Source organism: Pleurodeles waltl, chromosome 5, assembly GCF_031143425.1.
Source record: "Pleurodeles waltl isolate 20211129_DDA chromosome 5, aPleWal1.hap1.20221129, whole genome shotgun sequence".
Lineage (NCBI taxonomy): Eukaryota > Metazoa > Chordata > Amphibia > Caudata > Salamandridae > Pleurodeles > Pleurodeles waltl.
Window position 1 is genome coordinate 911821666 of NC_090444.1, and position 17987 is coordinate 911839652.

The window sequence follows — 17987 nt, forward strand, 5'->3', positions numbered from 1 at the left end:
GAGACCAAGTCCAAACATAAAAATCTACACTGTAGTTCAATGCAAGGCTATCCAGCGATGACCCTCCTGCTAGGTATTGTAGCTTTCCTTGATGAGAGCTCTCACCCCAGTCAACCAACAACGCAATTTTGCACAGTCTGTGATGTGTAGGGAGATTTCTTCTTGCACATTAGGGACGGTTATATATTTTCCTTCAATGACCACCTTATCTAGCAAGGCATTCCAGGATGGTAAAATCAATGGCTGAAGTTCTGTGTCCTGATGGACTTTGGTCTATGGCTAATCAGAGAAAAGGTTTCAGTCAGAGGAAAATAAATCAGCTAAGACACCACTGTCTGAAACCCAGTGACAGAAAGCTTGGTGGGTTGTAGCACCACCAAAATAAAAACATTAATTGGTGTCTAAGCACTAGTCATCCAACATAACAACTATGGAATTGTGCTTCTGACTGCCGTCCAAAATCTCGACTATCTCGACTATCTCCTGTCCAAATGGTTACTCAAATGGATGCATCTCAAATAAAAAAATATTTGAGCACATTACAGCTGCCTTTACATCTCTAGAATGGCTTCCTCCATAAGGTCGCTCATAATAAAAGACTGAGGGGGTCATTCCTACCCTGGCGGTCCGAGACCCCCAGGGTAGGGGACGGAGGAAGCACCGCCAACAGGCTGGCGGTGCTTCTGGGGCTATTCTGACCGCGGCGGTAAAGCCGCGGTCAGAAAAGGGAAGCCAGCGGTTTCCCGCTGCCCCTGTGAATCCTCCACGGGCATGGGGATTCCGACCCCCTTCCCGCCAGCCTGGTTCTGGCGGTTTTCACCGCCAGAACCAGGCTGGCGGGAACGGGTGTCGTGGGGCCCCTGGGGGCCCCGCAAGTGCCCATGCCGCTGGCATGGGCACTGCAGGGGCCCCCTAACAGGGCCCCACATTGATTTTCAGTGTCTGCTTGGCAGACACTGAAAATCGCGACGGGTGCAACTGCACCCGTCGCACAACAGCAACTCCGCCGGCTCCATTCGGAGCCGGCTTCCTCGTTGCTGGTGCTTTCCCGCTGGGCGGGCGGGTGGCCTTTTGGCGGTCGCCCGCCAGCCCAGCGGGAAAGTCAGAATGACCGCCGCGGTCTTTTGACCGCGGTACGGTGTTCTGGCGGTTCCCGCTTGCCGGTCGGCGACCGCCGCCCGCCAAAGTAGGAATGAGGGCCTGAATGTTTCACCTAAGAGGCAATCCTCCTGACAATACCTGAATATCTATGCCAAAAAGTTCACATCTGTGGTGGTAACAATGATTTAAGAAGTGGCCATGCGGGATACACACAGTGGTTCTCCTAATCTGACAGCTGCCTATTTTCAAACAATCCTTCTCTGGAAAGGCACCAAATACATGGAATATCCGTCTGATACAGTACCGGAATATTAGGTTTTCAATATTGTGCAACAAAAATGCCATAGCAAAAATTTTGATAATCTAAATATCAATAAGGGAAGCATATATAAGCAAGCATATATATCATCAAGGTAAGTGTAGAAAAAAATAGAACATCTATACTCACCAGTACGAAATTCAGTCCACCACATTTTGGTTGTTGATATTTTTGCTGCAGTCTTCCTATAATAAACTATTTCTGTAGCCAACATTGTGACATACAACCTCCGATACATACCAGAAAGGGCATGTAAATCTCAGATTTTAAAAGGAACCATCACCAGTACTTTCTAACAGGTCAAACATATATAGCTTCCAATCCTGATAAATGTTAAATGTCTCTCTCAATTCTGAATGCTATATGACACCTCTACTGAGGTAATGTTAATCTCACTGATCACTGTAAACAATTTTTTTTCAAATTGTATTGAGTACCACTGTTCCCCGAATCTGGATGTTTAAATATTGGTGCTCTCACCTGTACTGTTATACTGTTTGATATTGCTAAACCTGTTTAAATACATGCTAAAGTAATTAGGAAAATGAGCAAATTCATATTTCTACTTTTAGTTCTACACTTACTATTCCGTACTTCAACTTACTCCTACTTCAGGCTCTTATTCTTACTCCTATACATATTCCAACAAGGAGCTCTTATTCTTACTCCTATACATACCCCAACAAGGATAACATACCTGTCCCTGCTACGTTCCACACTTAAGTCTATCTCTCCTCACTCCTATGCCTATTTTTCAGTTACCCTTACCCCCATGCTTCCTTCTACTTGCTTTTACTCTTACTCCTACTTTATCTCCAGATTTTACTCTGACTCCTCTTGCTGTTTAGCCCTAACAGGTACTCATATCTATTTATCTTCTCACTACTATTTACATCTATTTACATTTATTCTTCTCTTACCCCTAATCTTAGTGCCACACCTATACCAACAATTGTTTCTTTTCTCTAGTTTTGTCTACTTTTATTTCTACCTACTCTTAATCTTACTCCTAGTCTTACTTTTAAGTATACTTAATTATACTCCTTCTCTAACTCCTTTTCCTTCCTACACCTTCTGTTGCCCTACTCACTACTACACTTTAGCTGCTTAGCATATTCTTTCTTCTTCTGACTCTTACTCTGCCTATTCCTCATAATTTAGTGATACTCTTACTCACACCCATCCTGTTCCACTACTGCTACTCTAACACCTTCTTTAGCTCCACTCTTACTCCTATTCCTGCCTCTACTACTTAATGCAATTATTAACACTACCCCTACTTTTACTCCTCTTACACCTGCACTAACTCCTACACCTATAGCTATACTTAAACCTAGTTTTCCTTCAAATTACTCCTTTCCTTACTCCTAGTTTTAGTTCTCTTAATCCTACTCTTAATCATAGTCCTTCTCCAACTCTTAGTACTTATTAATCAGACTCTTACAGCTACTTGCTCTGACTCTCAATACTCCTGTTATAATGGGATGTACACTGTGGGCATGCAGGGGTTAAGTTAATCCCTTCTTCTCCCTAATGAGTTCACTCAGAAGTACATAGTGGAAAAGGGGTGTGAAGAGGAAGAAAAAGAACCAGATTTCTGGAAGTTGGTTGACCGGGAAATCCCCTCTAGATTAGACATGGCAGAGCGTTTCACTTCAGAGGCAAGTCAAGGGCTGACCAGTGGCCACCTGTTGGCAAATGAATATACGTCAGTGAAGAAGGCTTGTAACGGTAAGATGAAAAGACAGATACTGGGAATGTTAGTCAGTACATATCGGGTGCTGCAAATGCCAGGCTGTTTCTACTACCTTGGGGTGCATGAAACCCCACTCAGGAACCAAACTAGAATAAAGTGCCACCGGAGCACTAAGAAGGAGGGAGGCTAGTAAATATAAAATCAGGGACAAAGAATGAATAGGGCAAGTAGTTGGAAACCAGAGAAACTCAAGGAAAGAGGGAACCAAGGGGAATGAGGAAGGAGAATAAAATAAAGGTGAGGGTGTGGAATGAGATGGATTAGAGCAACAACAACAAGTGAGAGAGCCACAACAACTGATGTTACTAAATAGATCACTATTACACAGCAAACTCCTATATACCCTTCCTGACCATGCTAACCTTAAGTGCTCTTGTGAGGAACAGCTGCACTGTTGTGGCTACCGCAGCATATCTGTCTAGGGAAGCTCAAGTGCTCCTTATGTATTTCTAAATTCTGACAACAGGGAGATGGCAGTGTTCTCTGTCATCTCCCTGTTGTCAGCTTTTGAACTCTTATATAGACCTAGGCGGATCTCGCAGAATTTTGCTCATCGGATTGCCAGAAAACTCAGCAACATTACATTGAACTCTGCAAGCAGGCCGAAGTGCTGGTCTGCCCGTTTGCGCTGTTTTGTTTACATATGAGTAGCCCTGCAAAATCAACATGAATGTCACCACCCATCTGCATGGATGTGGCCATTTTGTTTGACCTGCTTTCCTATGGTCTGTCTATTCATGGTTCTGGGCCTTTCTTTATCCAACCTAAATCTTTCCAATCCTCCCTATCTCATTCATCCACATCTCATTTACCTTTATTTTATTAGAGTGCGTTTTTGTGTATGTTACGTTTTTGTCTTTTTTTATTCATTTTTTGGGGGGTTTCTCTTTACTTCATTAGTTTGTCCTTCTTCTATTAATGCTTTCCTTTTCCTATTTCTTTTTTCTTACTCACCCAGCACCATGGCAGAGCAGGGTAAGATGAGGAACGACAGTGCCAGTAAAGCTGCTTGCCGCACACCTTGCGGTATGCAGCACCGCCAAGGAGTGCAGCCACAAGCCATTTTTTCAGAGGTGGGTGCATTTGTTTTTTTATGTGCAATACCATTTCCCTCCATGCTGGCAGGAGGTAGTAGGCCTGGGAGTGGGTACGCAATGGAGGAGCATTGGTTGCTGTGGGGGAGAATGCACCAGTGTGTACGTCGCAACACTGGGGTCCAGCGCACCCAAAAGCAATTGGCGCATCACTGGACCAATATCCTGGACAGGGAGCAGGACCTGCTCAACCTGCTGGATGTTGAGGCTGCATGACTTGGTAAGTAATATTTATTTGTTGTGTTCTACAATGCTAATGTTTCTTTTCTAATAGAATGCTGCTCACACTCCTAGGTAAGTTAATTTTACATTGCAACCATTATGTGATTCAGTTTGAGATAGGCAGGTTGTTTACTCTACCTAATCGTACTCATTGGTGCTCACTTGGGCTGATTATTTAAGAAGCCATACAGACTCCTCCATCCTGTCACTAAGGTAGTGTTAGTACTAATATCAGTGAGTCAGTGTTCTCTGTGTCTTTTTCGTATGTAGCTCATGCAGTCCCAAACAATCTCCCAGTGATTTATAGTATGCATGTATGTATTGAAAAAAAGGGAGACTGAATTGGCCCTTCAAAGGGGTTTGAGAATGAGATGAGAAGCAAAACTCATTTGTTGCAATGCATTAGTAGTTCCAAATGTAGTTTAGTACATTTGGACTAGGCCTTAGACTCAGGAAATTAGGAATAAATCCACTCAATATTAGTACTATAGGTGACCTGTTTTAGAAAAGTACAATGTTACTGTGTTTGCCTTTGCCTGTCAAAATATTTTTGGGGAGATTAATTGTACCACTAATGTACTTTTTTTATCTTCTTTATTTCATTCAACAGCACCCAAGGGCAAGAAGGGGGCTTCGGAGGTGGGTCAGGAAGCCAGCGGTGCCACCACCAGTGCCACAGTGGGTAGAAGTACCACGGCTGGTAGATCTGGTGGCCCTAATAAGTCCTCCTGTTAATATTATTATTTCCCTAATGTTTATCTCTCCCCACTTAGAATAGTTTTTTTTTGCTGTGCAAGACGCGCAATTCGTTTCTCGTGTTTTAACCCTTGATATTCATTGTGCGCTACCATTTCTTGGCAGTTACTTGGTGGCATTCGAATCGGCAAGACGCACAATTCATTTTCTGTGTGTAATTCATGATATCCATTGTATGCTACCATTTCCTGACATACATATGGTGACATTCGAATCAGAAAGCCGCGCAATTCCTTTTCTGTGTTTAACATCACGGTGTTCATTATGCGCTACCATTTTAAGGCATTTACTTGGTGGCTTTCATTTTGGCAAGACGCGTGATTTATTACTCAAGTCTAATTTATGTTATTCATGGTGCACAATCATTCCATGGTATTTACAACCTTTGTAAAAATCTGCAATGTGCGCAATTCATGTTCCGGCAATTTAGAGAAAACAAAAAAGCTATAGTTCTAGATGTAATGTTGTGTGTACATAATAAGTTTCTCAAACACGATTATTATGATGGTTTAGAAATCATTCAGATTATTTCCTGATCCTCATGCAAAAGCTAATACTTGAATTTGAAAGTTGCATTTAACCTTTCTTGATTCCCTCACAGGTATCCAGTTCATCTTGAAGCCTAGTTATTTAAGTCTAGGCTTCGGCTGTCCATTTTTCCAGAATGACAATGCTTAGAGTCATAGCCTAGTGTTGATTAATATGATATAATCTTGATATTGTGTGTTTTAACCTTTTTGCTTCCTACAGGTCTCCTTCCTAGCTGTTCCCTTCCTAATCCCCTTTTCCCCACTAGGACTCTCTTAGACTCTGTGACAATTCTAATCAGAGTATTGGAGCTGTCTTGTGGTGGAAGTGTTGGGAACGTGCACAGACCCCGAGGATCTGGTGACTCTGACAGAGAAATTGAGGCCAGGGTAGGTGTCCCAGGTAGTTTTAAAATGTTATATATAGTAATACTGATTTCAGCCCAGAACGTTTTTAGAGAAGGCGCAGCTTAGTAGCATACGTTCCAGGTCACCTGGTTCTTTCTTACAACTTCAAGAAGTGCTAGAGTCCCGGAGTCCCTGTTTAACCATTTTGGCAGGGGTCCAGTGGGTCACCAGTATTTACTTTGAGCTAAAGCGGGTGTGATTTTCTTTTCTGTAAGATTTGCCCAGCTGTGCGGCCAGTTCCGTGGAGCCCTCATAGGGAAGTCAGAGTTGAGGAGGCGGGATTCCCATTTGTTTTGTAGTGATTTTGTTAGTGCAGGGCTGGTGGGAGAGAGGAGGGAGTAGAGCTTAGGAGCTAGGTGGCCCCTTTTAAAATATGAATGAAGGCCAATCCGAAGGTTAACAGTCACCAGGACTTTGTGTTTGGAAATAATTACTTTAATTTCTAAAAATGAAAGAAGTCTAAATCATTTGGGTCAAATTTAGCTTTGAGTTGAGAGAAAGGTAGAGGATTACAGGGTGAACCAAGGTCTCCTATGTATAAAATGCTTTTTTTGTGCCCAATTCTCAAAAAAATTGATTTGCCTTCAGGTTTTCAGTGATCATTGTGCCATAGTGAGTCTAGAGTGGAGTGACAAGTTTTGTTTGGGAGCTTATTGTCAATTTTCCAAAGACCTTGTGCGAGCCCATTTGAGGCCAAGGTTACTTATAATGGAGCTATTACAATGTATATGGAGAGAAGGTACCTCAGTTTTATCTTCATTGAGATAGGAACCTGAGACTTGGACCTATTTGCTAATAGCAGACAGGATGTAGAGTAGGGCTCTGTTTGCTGGGTGGTAAGTAGAAGAATGTCATCTACATAAGCTGCCACTTTTTACAGGCCTGCTTTCAAGTGGATCCCTTGGATGGAGGGGTTGTCTCTGATTTGTATTAGAAGGGGTTCCAGTGTTAGGAGGAATAGTACTGGTGAGAGAGCAGCCTCGTCTGGTACCTTTGTTGGAGAGTAAATGTATTCGACAGGGCACCATTAATACATATTCTGGCCTTGGCTTCATTGTATAGTGTGAGGATCATTTAGATAAGGGAAGAACCTTAGTTGACGGCCATGAGCGTTGCATGAAGGAAGGCCAGAAGACTTTGTCAAAGGCGTTCTCGGTTTCCAGAGCTATTGCACAAGAGCGCTCATCAAGGGTGTGAGCTTTCTGTATTATGTGGCTGAAAAGTCTGATATTGTCTGCACCATATCTACCTCTGATGAAGCCTGTTCGGGAGGGATGAATAATTTTTGGGTTCTGGTCTTAGTGTGAGGATTTTCACGTAAGGTTTGCAATCAATATTTATTAGAGAAATGGGATGACAGTTTTTAATGTTAGAATGAATGATCTTTCCTTCCTTTGGGGATGGCTATTTTCTTTACTTCTGCAGATGTGCCTGTAATTGTGCCAGTGGTGGAAGAATGGGAAAGGAGGACCTCTGGGAGATGATTGAAGACACTGTCCATGTTTGGTAAAAGGATGCTGGAAATCTGCCTTGGCCTGGGGCTTTCTTGGGTTTGAGTTTTCTGATTGCATTTAGAATTTCTGGTCGGAAATAGAGCTTTCTAAGGAGAGTTTTGTGTCCTTGTCTATTGTTTTGATATCAGTCCCTTTGAGATAGTCTAAGCAGGATTCATAAGGATAATTTTCACTACCAGTATAGAGTTTACGATAAAAATTCTCAAAGGTGTTCAAAATGTCCTTCTCATTGTTAGATGGTATGCCCTGTTTGTTCACTATAGAGGCTATCCTAGGTTTATCGTAGTTTTGTTTTAAGGACAAGGCTAGTATTGTACAGATTTTATTTCGCCCACAGGCTTTAATGCCTGTTAGAAATTGGGTTTTTGGTTGGCAGTCAGGTTACCCCCTGTCCAAGCAAAAGCCCTCACTCTAGTCAGGGTAAGTCACACACAATCCAAGATTATCCTGTGCCCACCCTCTGGTAGCTTGGCACGAGCAGTCAGGCTTAACTTAGAAGGCAATGTGTAAAGTATTTGTGCAATAAATCATACAATACCACCATATAGCACCACAAAAATACACCAGACAGTGTTTAGAAAAACATATAATATTTATCAGGATAATTGTAGGTCAAAACGAATAAAGTTGCAATGTGAATTTGTAGAGATATCACTGAAAAGTGATATAAAGGGGGTTATTCTAACTTTGGAGGAGTGTTAATCCATCCCAAAAGTGACGGTAAAGTGACGGATATACCACCAGCCGTATTACGAGTTCCATAGGATATAATGGACTCGTAATACGGCTAGTGGTAAATCCGTCACTTTTCCGTCACTTTTGGGACGGATTAACACCTCCTCCAAAGTTAGAATAACCCCCAAAGTGTCTTAAGTCTTTAAAAAGTAAACAAAGTCTCTTTCAAGCACAAAGTACCTGGTTTGGAGTGGAAAATCTCCTCAGAGGACCACAGAAGAAGAGATACGTGGAAAAAGGGTGTGTGCGTCGATTTCTCCCCAGCACACACGGACTTGCATCGTTATTTTCCACGCGGGGAAATCGTGCGTCTTTTTCCGGCGCGCGGACAGTCTCTTTCTGTGGATCGCGGGGATTACCAGATGTCCCGGGTCTGTGCGTGGATTTTCCTGCTTGTTTTCCGGCTGCGTGTCGTTCTGCGGGGCTGCGCGTCGAAATTTCGATCTCACAGCAGGCGTCGCGTCGATTTCTCCTCTGGAGGTCGGGCGGCGTTGTCCTTGCGAAGCCGTGAGTCGAAGTTCCGGTCGTTCCGAAGGCGTCGCGTCGATCAGCGTCGGTGTGCGGCGTTTTTCTCGCCGCGGAACAAGCGGTGCGTCGAAAATTTCGGCGCACGGAGCATCCAAGTGAAAAAGAGAAGTCTTTTTGGTCCTGAGACTTCAGGGAACAGGAGGCAAGCTCTATCCAAGCCCTTGGAGAGCACTTTCACAAACAGACAAGAGTTCAGCAAGGCAGCAGTCCTTTGTAGAAAGCAGACAGGTGAGTCCTTTGAGCAGCTAGGCAGTTCTTCTTGGCAGGATGTAGTTTCTGGTTCAGGTTTCTTCTCCAGCAAGTGTCTCATGAGGTAGGGCAGGGGCCCTGTTTTATACCCAAATGTGCCTTTGAAGTGGGGGAGACTTCAAAGAGTGGCTAAGAAGTGCACCAGGTCCCCTTTCAGTTCAATCCTGTCTGCCAGGGTCCCAGTAGGGGGTGTGGCAGTCCTTTGTGTGAGAGCAGGCCCTCCACCCTCCCAGCCCAGGAAGACCCATTCAAAATGCAGATGTATGCAAGTGAGGCTGAGTACCCTGTGTTTGGGGTGTGTCTGAGTGAATGCACAAGGAGCTGTCAACTAAGCCCAGCCAGACGTGGATTGTAAGGCACAGAAAGATTTAAGTGCAAAGAAATGCTCACTTTTTAAAAGTGGCATTTCTAGAATAGTAACATTAAATCCAACTTCACCAGTCAGCAGGATTTTATATTACCATTCTGGCCAAACTAAATATGACCTTCCTACTCCTTTCAGATCAGCAGCTACCACTTCAATACTGTATGAGGGCAGCCCCAATGTTAGCCTATGAAGGGAGCAGGCCTCACAGTAGTGCAAAAACGAATTTAGGAGTTTTACACTACCAAGACATGTAAACTACACAGGTACATGTCCTGCCTTTCACCCACACAGCACCATGCTCTAGGGGTTACCTAGGGCACACATTAGAGGTGACTTATATGTGAAGAAAGGGGAGGTTTAGGCTTGGCAAGTAATTTTAAATGCCAAGTCGAGGTGACAGTGAAACTGCACACACAGGCGTTGCAATGGCAGGCCTGAGACAAGGAAAAGGGGCTACTTAAGTGGGTGGCACAACCAGTGCTGCAGGCCCACTAGTAGCATTTAATCTACCGGCCCTATGCACATAGAGTGCACATTACTAGGGATTTATAAGTAAATTAATAGTCCAATCAGGTATGATTCAAGGTTACCATGTTTTAAGGGAGAGAGCATATGCACTTTAGCACTGGTTAGCAGTGGTAAAGTGCGCAGAGTCTAAAAGCCAGTAAAAACAGTCTCCAAAAAGTGGAAGGAGGCAGGCAAAAAGTTAGGGGTGACCACCCCAAGGCTGTCAGGTCTAACAATGCCTTTGTAGCTTAGACATAGAATGTGAGCTTTGTTACTTAGGATTTTGTTGTATTCGTACTTTAGTTTAGTCAGGTGAATTAGTTGTGATTTATCCCTGGAGCGTTTAAATGATTTTTCAAGTGTCTTTATTTGGAGTTCCAATTGGTCTAAGGCGTTTTTATCTTGTTTGTTTTTCCTAGCTCCAAGCTTGAACATGTGTCCTCTAATTGTGGCCTTCAGAGCGACCGACATTATTTGAGGATTAGAGATCATGTTTTTGTTAGCTTCTAAATAGTGTTCAAACTCATTTTTGATTGATTCCTTAAGTGTATGGTCTTCTGAAAGGAGGTCATTCATCCTCAATATTTTTGGGGCATAGTTGCTATACTGGCAATATCGTAAAGCAAGGAAATGCAGGTGTGGTCAGATACTAAGATAGGCTCAATTGTTGGGTTTGAGGTGCCTGAAACATGTAGATCATCTGCTAAAATGCAATTGATCCTTGAACATGAGTTGTGGGGATGGGAGAAGAATTAGCAGTTCTTGCCTGTAGGATTGAAGGGTCTCCAAACATCTTTTACATTATGAGTTTTACACAGGTTTAGCATTTGTTTGTGAGACTTGTTAGGTCTAAAAGGGCAAACAGAATTAATGTCCAGAGTGACATCCCATGGGAGGTTTACGTCTCCACCCATAAACAGTCTTCAGCGGTTTGGTAGTTGGGAATAAGTCGAGTTATCAATATTTGGAGCTTAGATATTCACAACTATGAGGTCAGTATTGCCTTTTTGTAGTTTCATAATAAGCCATCTGCCTTGTGGGTCAGCCTTGGATGAGGTAATGATGACAAAAGGGGAGGTAGTTATAAGGGTAAATATGATTTTTTTCTTGTTGATAGCAGGGGCACACTAAATGTCACTCACCCAGGATTTCTTTAGTAGGACAGCTTCTTTTAGGATGACCTTTGTCTCTTGCAGGAATATTAGTTCCCCTTTGAGTTTATGAGTATAGTCTAGGACTTTCTGTCTTTTAGTAGGATGGTTTAAACCCTAACCATTGAGGGAGAGGATATTTAAGTTATGCTTAAGGCTATGTTGGGGATTGATTTAGAGCAGATCCATTTCTCATGCCATGGGGGGAGCGAGGTGGGAGAGGCAAATGGTGGAAAGTGGGGCAGGGAATAGGAGGGCTAGGAGGTATGGATGGGGCATAATGAGGGAGGTAGGGATGCAGAAAAAGAAAGATAGAAAGGAAGAAAAGGATTGAATAAGTAAAATAGGTGGTGAAGGTAGTATCAATGTAGGTAACATGTGGCAGGGGAACCCGAGAAGGTACCAAGTGGGTTTGAGATTGATAATTAAGGAGCAGAGTGAAATGATGGATACAGTCAGATGATAGAGGTGAGTTTGGAGAAACATTCACTAAATGCATTTGAATATCCTAGTGCTGTCTATTGAGAGTCTGACATAGACCTGTGGAAGTAGGTAAGTAGGTACACTGAACAGTACCTGGTGTAGTCAGATATTGTAAGTTAAACAAACAAACATTTTGAAATTGAAATGCAAATATTTTACAACACTATCTTGCATCATCAAGGCAAGCCACAACAAAATTCCAAGCTGGTCGAAATTATGTAGCCCTTAAAAGACTTTAATGCGTAGATTAATTGACAATACTGCACTGTAGCAAACTGGAAACATAAAACAGATCAAACTCTATCAGTAAATGTTTTACCAATTTAGGTTGGTGTACCTTGGGTTTAACGTTAAGACGACTTTCTCTGAAACAAGGCTTCTCCAAGAGGGTTACAGAAACTAGATTTACTAACAGAATATAGCGTATATTAGACAGGTAAATCGGAAGCATAGTAGAGTGGAACAACAGTGCAAAATGTTATTGCATATTGACAAGATTTACACAGTGCACATTGGGCAAATCTAGACGGGGCAATGCAAATATAGCGGGTAATGAAAAGTGAATTTTAGTGGAGGAAATGCAAACCATTGGGTGAGTGAAGTGTGTGCCCATGTTGTCTAGCTTATCATATCCATTTGTATTTGGATACATGAAAGTACATGATAATGATGTTAGTCTGGTGTTATTAAACTACTGGTTGTAGATGCAGGATTCTATAAGGAGCGGTTAGCATTTATTACCTGTTGTTGAGCCTGTTAGAGCTCGTTTGCTGGGGGATGATTATGAAGCATGTGGGACAAGAGGCAATCTGACAATGTTAGGAGTTTATTTTCATGTCTTGAATGTCGGTGATGAAGGACTCCACATCTTTTGGATCATCGAAGATGATGGATTTGTCACTGTAAGTTGTCTTTAAACAGGCAGGACCAATAAAGGTGATTTGTATTTATAAGTCTCTTAGAACTTGACGTTGGGATCAGAGTGCTTTCCTACTTTTGATGGTATCTGTTGAGTAGTCTTGTGAGCTCCCAATAGATGAACCTTGCCATTTGATCCCTGCATCTTCTTGATCTGATTAAGGATAGCTTCAGTGTGTCAGCAGCACATAGAGGTCTGAAGGTGAGGGACCTATGTACAACAGAGTTTTTCGTAGTGTGGGTAAATACTCTGTCAGTCCTTTGTTATTTTGAAGTTTTTGGCAAATTGTATACCTACAACATGGGGTACCCATTGTTCTATGAATGTTGCACAGGATGGGGCCTAGTTTTCCGTTCCTTCTGGTAATACAAATATTTGTAAGTTGCCTTTACGGTTTCTGTCCTCTAACTCTGTGATGTTTTTTCCTAATCTGGCTAGTTTTGCCGTATTAGTTGAGATCATTTTAGCAGAGTTGTGTTTATGGTCTTCCAGGTGACTTATATGTGTTTCGGCTTCAATGACTTTACTCCCCAGCAAAAGAATGTACTGTTTCAGGGAGGAAAGGTCTTCTTGCATGGATTCTACAGTATTTTTGGTGGATTGCGTGAGGGCATGCAGCGTATTAACTTTTTGCATGATCAAGTCCAAGTTTGCGCTATTGTCTGATTTTATTTTGATGGGGGACTCAGAGGTGAGTGGTTCCTGTTTTGAACTTTTTGGCACTGGGTTGGAGTCTTTAGAGGCCCCCCATGCATCTACTGCATCAGTCATTCACTGTTCAGCCATACTGGGGAAATGGATACTGTTGCATGCGCAGGGTAGTGCAGGGGGTGCTACCTTGTTTACAGGCAGAGGGTGTAAGGAGATGCATCTGCAGTAAATGAGTTGCTTTTGGTTTAAAAGAGGGAGAGTACTTTGATCTGAAAAGGTTCTAGAAGAAACAATGAGCCTCCGTGATGGCTATCTTAAGGTCAAGGGCAGTGAAGTTTAGAATGTAAACTGTAGACATTAGTTGCCAACAGAGGTTGCTGCTCCTGTAGGAATTACACCTCTGATAAGCAGGTAGAAGTAAAACAGAGCACTCAGATTTGCATGGAGGTCCAAATAAAGAGCGCAATGGTTATTAGTCACTTCAGAGTCCCCATATGGGTCTTGATAGGTTTCAGAAAATGTCTCCAAAAGTCACTTTGAGGTCCCTGGATGGAGTGCTGTGCTCACCCCATTGTGAGCAGACTGTGGTGGAGCTTGCCTAGATAAGGAAGCAGGTTATGGAAGTATGTGTTGGGCGCAGCAGATCTCGTGTGGTAAGCCGCCATCTTTGTTGGGCTGTAGCCAGGTCCCCCTTGTAATCTTGCATAGAGAGAATGTGCTGCCATAATTAGGCAGATTAAACAAAGCAACGTTACCAGCATTATGAACATGGTAAAATAAATAGTCGAACCATGGCAAAGGATCTCTAGATATTCCTGCCTATCAGTAATCACTACCCCTATACTGAGAATATAGTGAATGGACCCTCTGCTCTCGCCCGATCTAGGAGAATAACCTTAGCCCCCGTACCTGAAGAACTGAACCAGGAAATAGGCCTGTAGTGTAGATGGCAATCATTCTCTGCAAACTGAAAGATCAGCACCAGCAGAGTTGCATTTCAAACACAGCATTTGTCCCAAGATGGTCGCGACTGGAGTACTCCTCTGACCCCCTGGGTCAGTGCGTTATATATATGAACAAAGCCACACTGTGTTGGAGGCACAGAATGGCAACACAAGCCCTAGGATATCTTACACTGTGTTTCTAGCCTTGAACAGAGTGTATAGAATACATATCGAGAAAGGCTACACATTGTGTTCTTGGAATAATATCTTGCAAGTCTAAGGCCTCCATTAAAACCTCAGCAGTCTTTCAAAAAGACTGCTGATGCTGCGGGAGACAGAATACCGCCAGTGCCGGTGGTATTTCTGGCTCCCTATTATGACTTTTCCGCTGGCCCAGCAGAAAAGTCACATCAACATTGCTGCCGGCTCGTAATAGAGCCGGCGGCAATGCTGATGTGCAGCGGGTGCAGTAGCACCCGTCGTGCATTTCACTGCCCGAAATTCGGGCAGTGAAATGCGCGACGGGGCTATGTCTGGGGGCCCCTGCACTGCCCATGCCAAGTGCATGGGCAGTGCAGGGGCCACCAGGGGCCCCCAGGGGCACCCCAAGTCCCCCTTACCGCCAGCCTTTCCATGGCGGTGTTTACCAGCGTGGCCAGGCTGGTGGTCAGGGACTCATAATACACAGGGCATCGGTGCTTGCACCCCTGCCCTGGGGATTATGACAGCCAGGCGAAAGCCTGGCGGTATAGTGGAGGGGCCGGCTGTATGGCCGTGGCTATTGCACCACGGTCATAATAGCTGGAGTAACACTGCCAGCCTGTTGGCGGTGTTACCGCCAGCTTACCGCCAGCCGCCAGGGTCGTAATGAGGCCCTAAATGTGTAAAATGCTGGAGGCACAGAATGGCAACGCAAACCCCAGGATATCTTACACTGTGTTCCTAGCCTTGAACAGAGTGTATAGAATACATATCGAGAAAGGCTAGACATTGTGTTCTTAGAATAATATCTTGCAAGTCTAAGGACCTCATTACAACCTCGGCAGTCTTTCAAAAAGACCGCTGAGGCAGCGGGAGACAGAATACCGCCAGTACCGGCGGTATTTCTGGCTCCCTATTATGACTTTTCCGCTGGCCCAGCGGAAAAGTCACATCAACATTGCTGCCGGCTCGTAATAGAGCCGGTGGCAATGCTGATGTGCAGCGGGTGCAGTAGCACCCGTCGCGCATTTCACTGCCTGAAATTCAGGCAGTGAAAAGCGCGAAGGGGCTATGCCTACCCCAAGTCCCCCTTACCGCAGCCTTTCCATGGGAGTGTTTACCGGCGTGGCCAGGCTGGCGGTCAGGTTTTCATAATACCCAGCTTGCACCGCTGCCCCGGGGATTATGACCGCCAGGCAAAAGCCGGTGGTATGGCCGTGGCTATTGCGCCACGGTCATAATAGCTGGAGTAACACCGCCAGCCTGTTGGCTGTGTTACCGCCAGCTTACTGCCGGCCGCCAGGATCGTAATGAGGCCTTAAATATGTAAAATGCCACTGCTAAAAGTAATGTCAGTTAAAACGGGTAAGTGTGACATAGAAAACTGAGCTAAAATGGAGAACCAACATGGGCCCAAGAAGATCTCACGACAGTAGGATAATTTGCCTTTCATTTTGTTGTTGAGCTTTGTGATGTTTGTGGATTTTGATGAGGTAGTGTGTTGTGCAGATTGGGGTTCATTTGGATGCCCATGTGGTTCCTATGGTCCCATATGGAGAATTGGCAACGTTCCTGAATGGTTGCAGTGTCTTAGGAGTCTGAAGAAAATAGTTTTATGCATCATTGAATTTGTTGTCAAGCTTTGTGGTGTTTGTGGATTTTGATGCAGTAGTGTGTTGCACCGGGGGTGTCCGTTTGAGGTCCAAAAGAGCTTTTGTTTTGTTGTGAAAAACTTGTGTTTCTGTCCTTTGTATACTCCTTGTGCTTATAAAGAGAAATGTGCCTGTTTTAACAGTTGAACTTTTTTTTATTGGCATAGTCTAAGATCCCATTAAAAACATTGAGGGCCTCATTTACAAAGTTTTGGTGCAGGCAAACGCTGCAAGGATTCTTGTGGTGCTGCCCTGCGTCAAAACAAAAGGTCAAGAATTGTCTGTATCTATGAGATACGGCGCATTCCTGTCCTTTTACCCTGTGCTGGTGTTCAATGGGCTGGCATGTGTCAATGCAGGCACCCTTGCACCATGCTGCAAGGGTGTCTGCGTTGCAGGGGTGATTGTTTTTTGTGCAGGAAAAACTATCACAAGAGGCATTTTCCTCTTTCTATGTGTGCTGCAGAATAAGGAAAAAGGTAACTCAAGGGGAAATAAAGGTATTTCTCCTCATTGCCCCTCCCTTACGCCTTCCCTGGGGAGGCGTAGGCTTTTGACACATTCCCAGGTTCATGAAATCTTGTAAATCTGGCAATGTGTCAAATGCCATGGTTGTTATGTAGGAACATACACAGTAATGCACATTGCACACCTCCCTATTGCAGGGTGAGGCAACGCAGCGACTTGCGCTGCATTGTCTTAGTCAATATCTACAAGGCCATGAAAAGCCAAGCAGGGTGGCTTCACTTGGCCTTGCAGATATGACCCTGCAGTGTGTGCTGCCGGACTCTCACTAAAAGTGGCGGCCCACAGGGGCTTATAAATAAGCCCCTGATTATGTTCCCCTGTAAGCTGCCTGTTAAGGTTTGTGGTGTTGAACTGTGAAGCGCTATCAGTCCCATAAAAGACAGGAGTTATTATCTTCTATGGTGAAGGCGTATTAACTGAGATTAGTTTTTGGTTAATCCTACTGCACAGAGGAGGAAAACACTCTAGTCAGGGTGATTGCCCTCTGGTTAAGATTTCACTTTGGGGGTGTGTTTGCACCAGAAGGATGTTATTCTTAGATTCTCTGAGAGTGATTGTGTATCTTGAAATTCCACTTAGCAGAACAACAAGTGTTTTTGTTCTGTTTAATAATAGTTTGTGCAAAGTTGATTGCTGAGGAGTGAGAGATTGCATCACAGGATGCCTAATAAATACCGGTTGGTTGGTGTTTGTGCTTTGCTGGAACTGGTAATTATGTAAGTGGGTGCTGCACTGCGAGTGGCTTATTTTGTGGTGCTGCGCTGCAATTGGATGTTAGTGATATTGAGTGTAGCTTTGAGATTTGTTGAGAACCACTGATTATTTTGATTCATGTTCATGGAGTTTGTACTGTGTTACTTAAAGAGAAAAGATTAAGGGGGTCATTCTGACCCTGGCGGCCGGTGACCGCCAGGGTCACCGACCACGGGAGCACCGCCAACAGGCTGGCGGTGCTCCCGAGGGCATTCTGACCGCGGCGGTTCAGCCGCGGCCAGAAAGGGTAAACCGGCGGTCTCCCGCCGATTTACCACTGCCCTTGTGAATCCTCCATGGCTGCGGAGCGCGCTCCGCAGCCATGGGGATTATGACACCCCCTACCGCCATCCTGTTCCTGGCGGGTCTCCCGCCAGGAACAGGATGGCGGTAGGGGGTGCCGCGGGGCCCCTGGGGGCCCCTGCAGTGCCCATGGCATGGGCACTGCAGGGGCCCCCGTAAGAGGGCCCCGCAAATTATTTCAGTGTCTGCTAAGCAGACACTGAAATACGTGACGGGTGCAACTGCACCCGTCGCACCCCTGCAACTACGCCGGCTCAATTCTGAGCCGGCATCCTCGTTGCAGGGGCATTTCCTCTGGGCCGGCGGGCGCTCTTTTGGA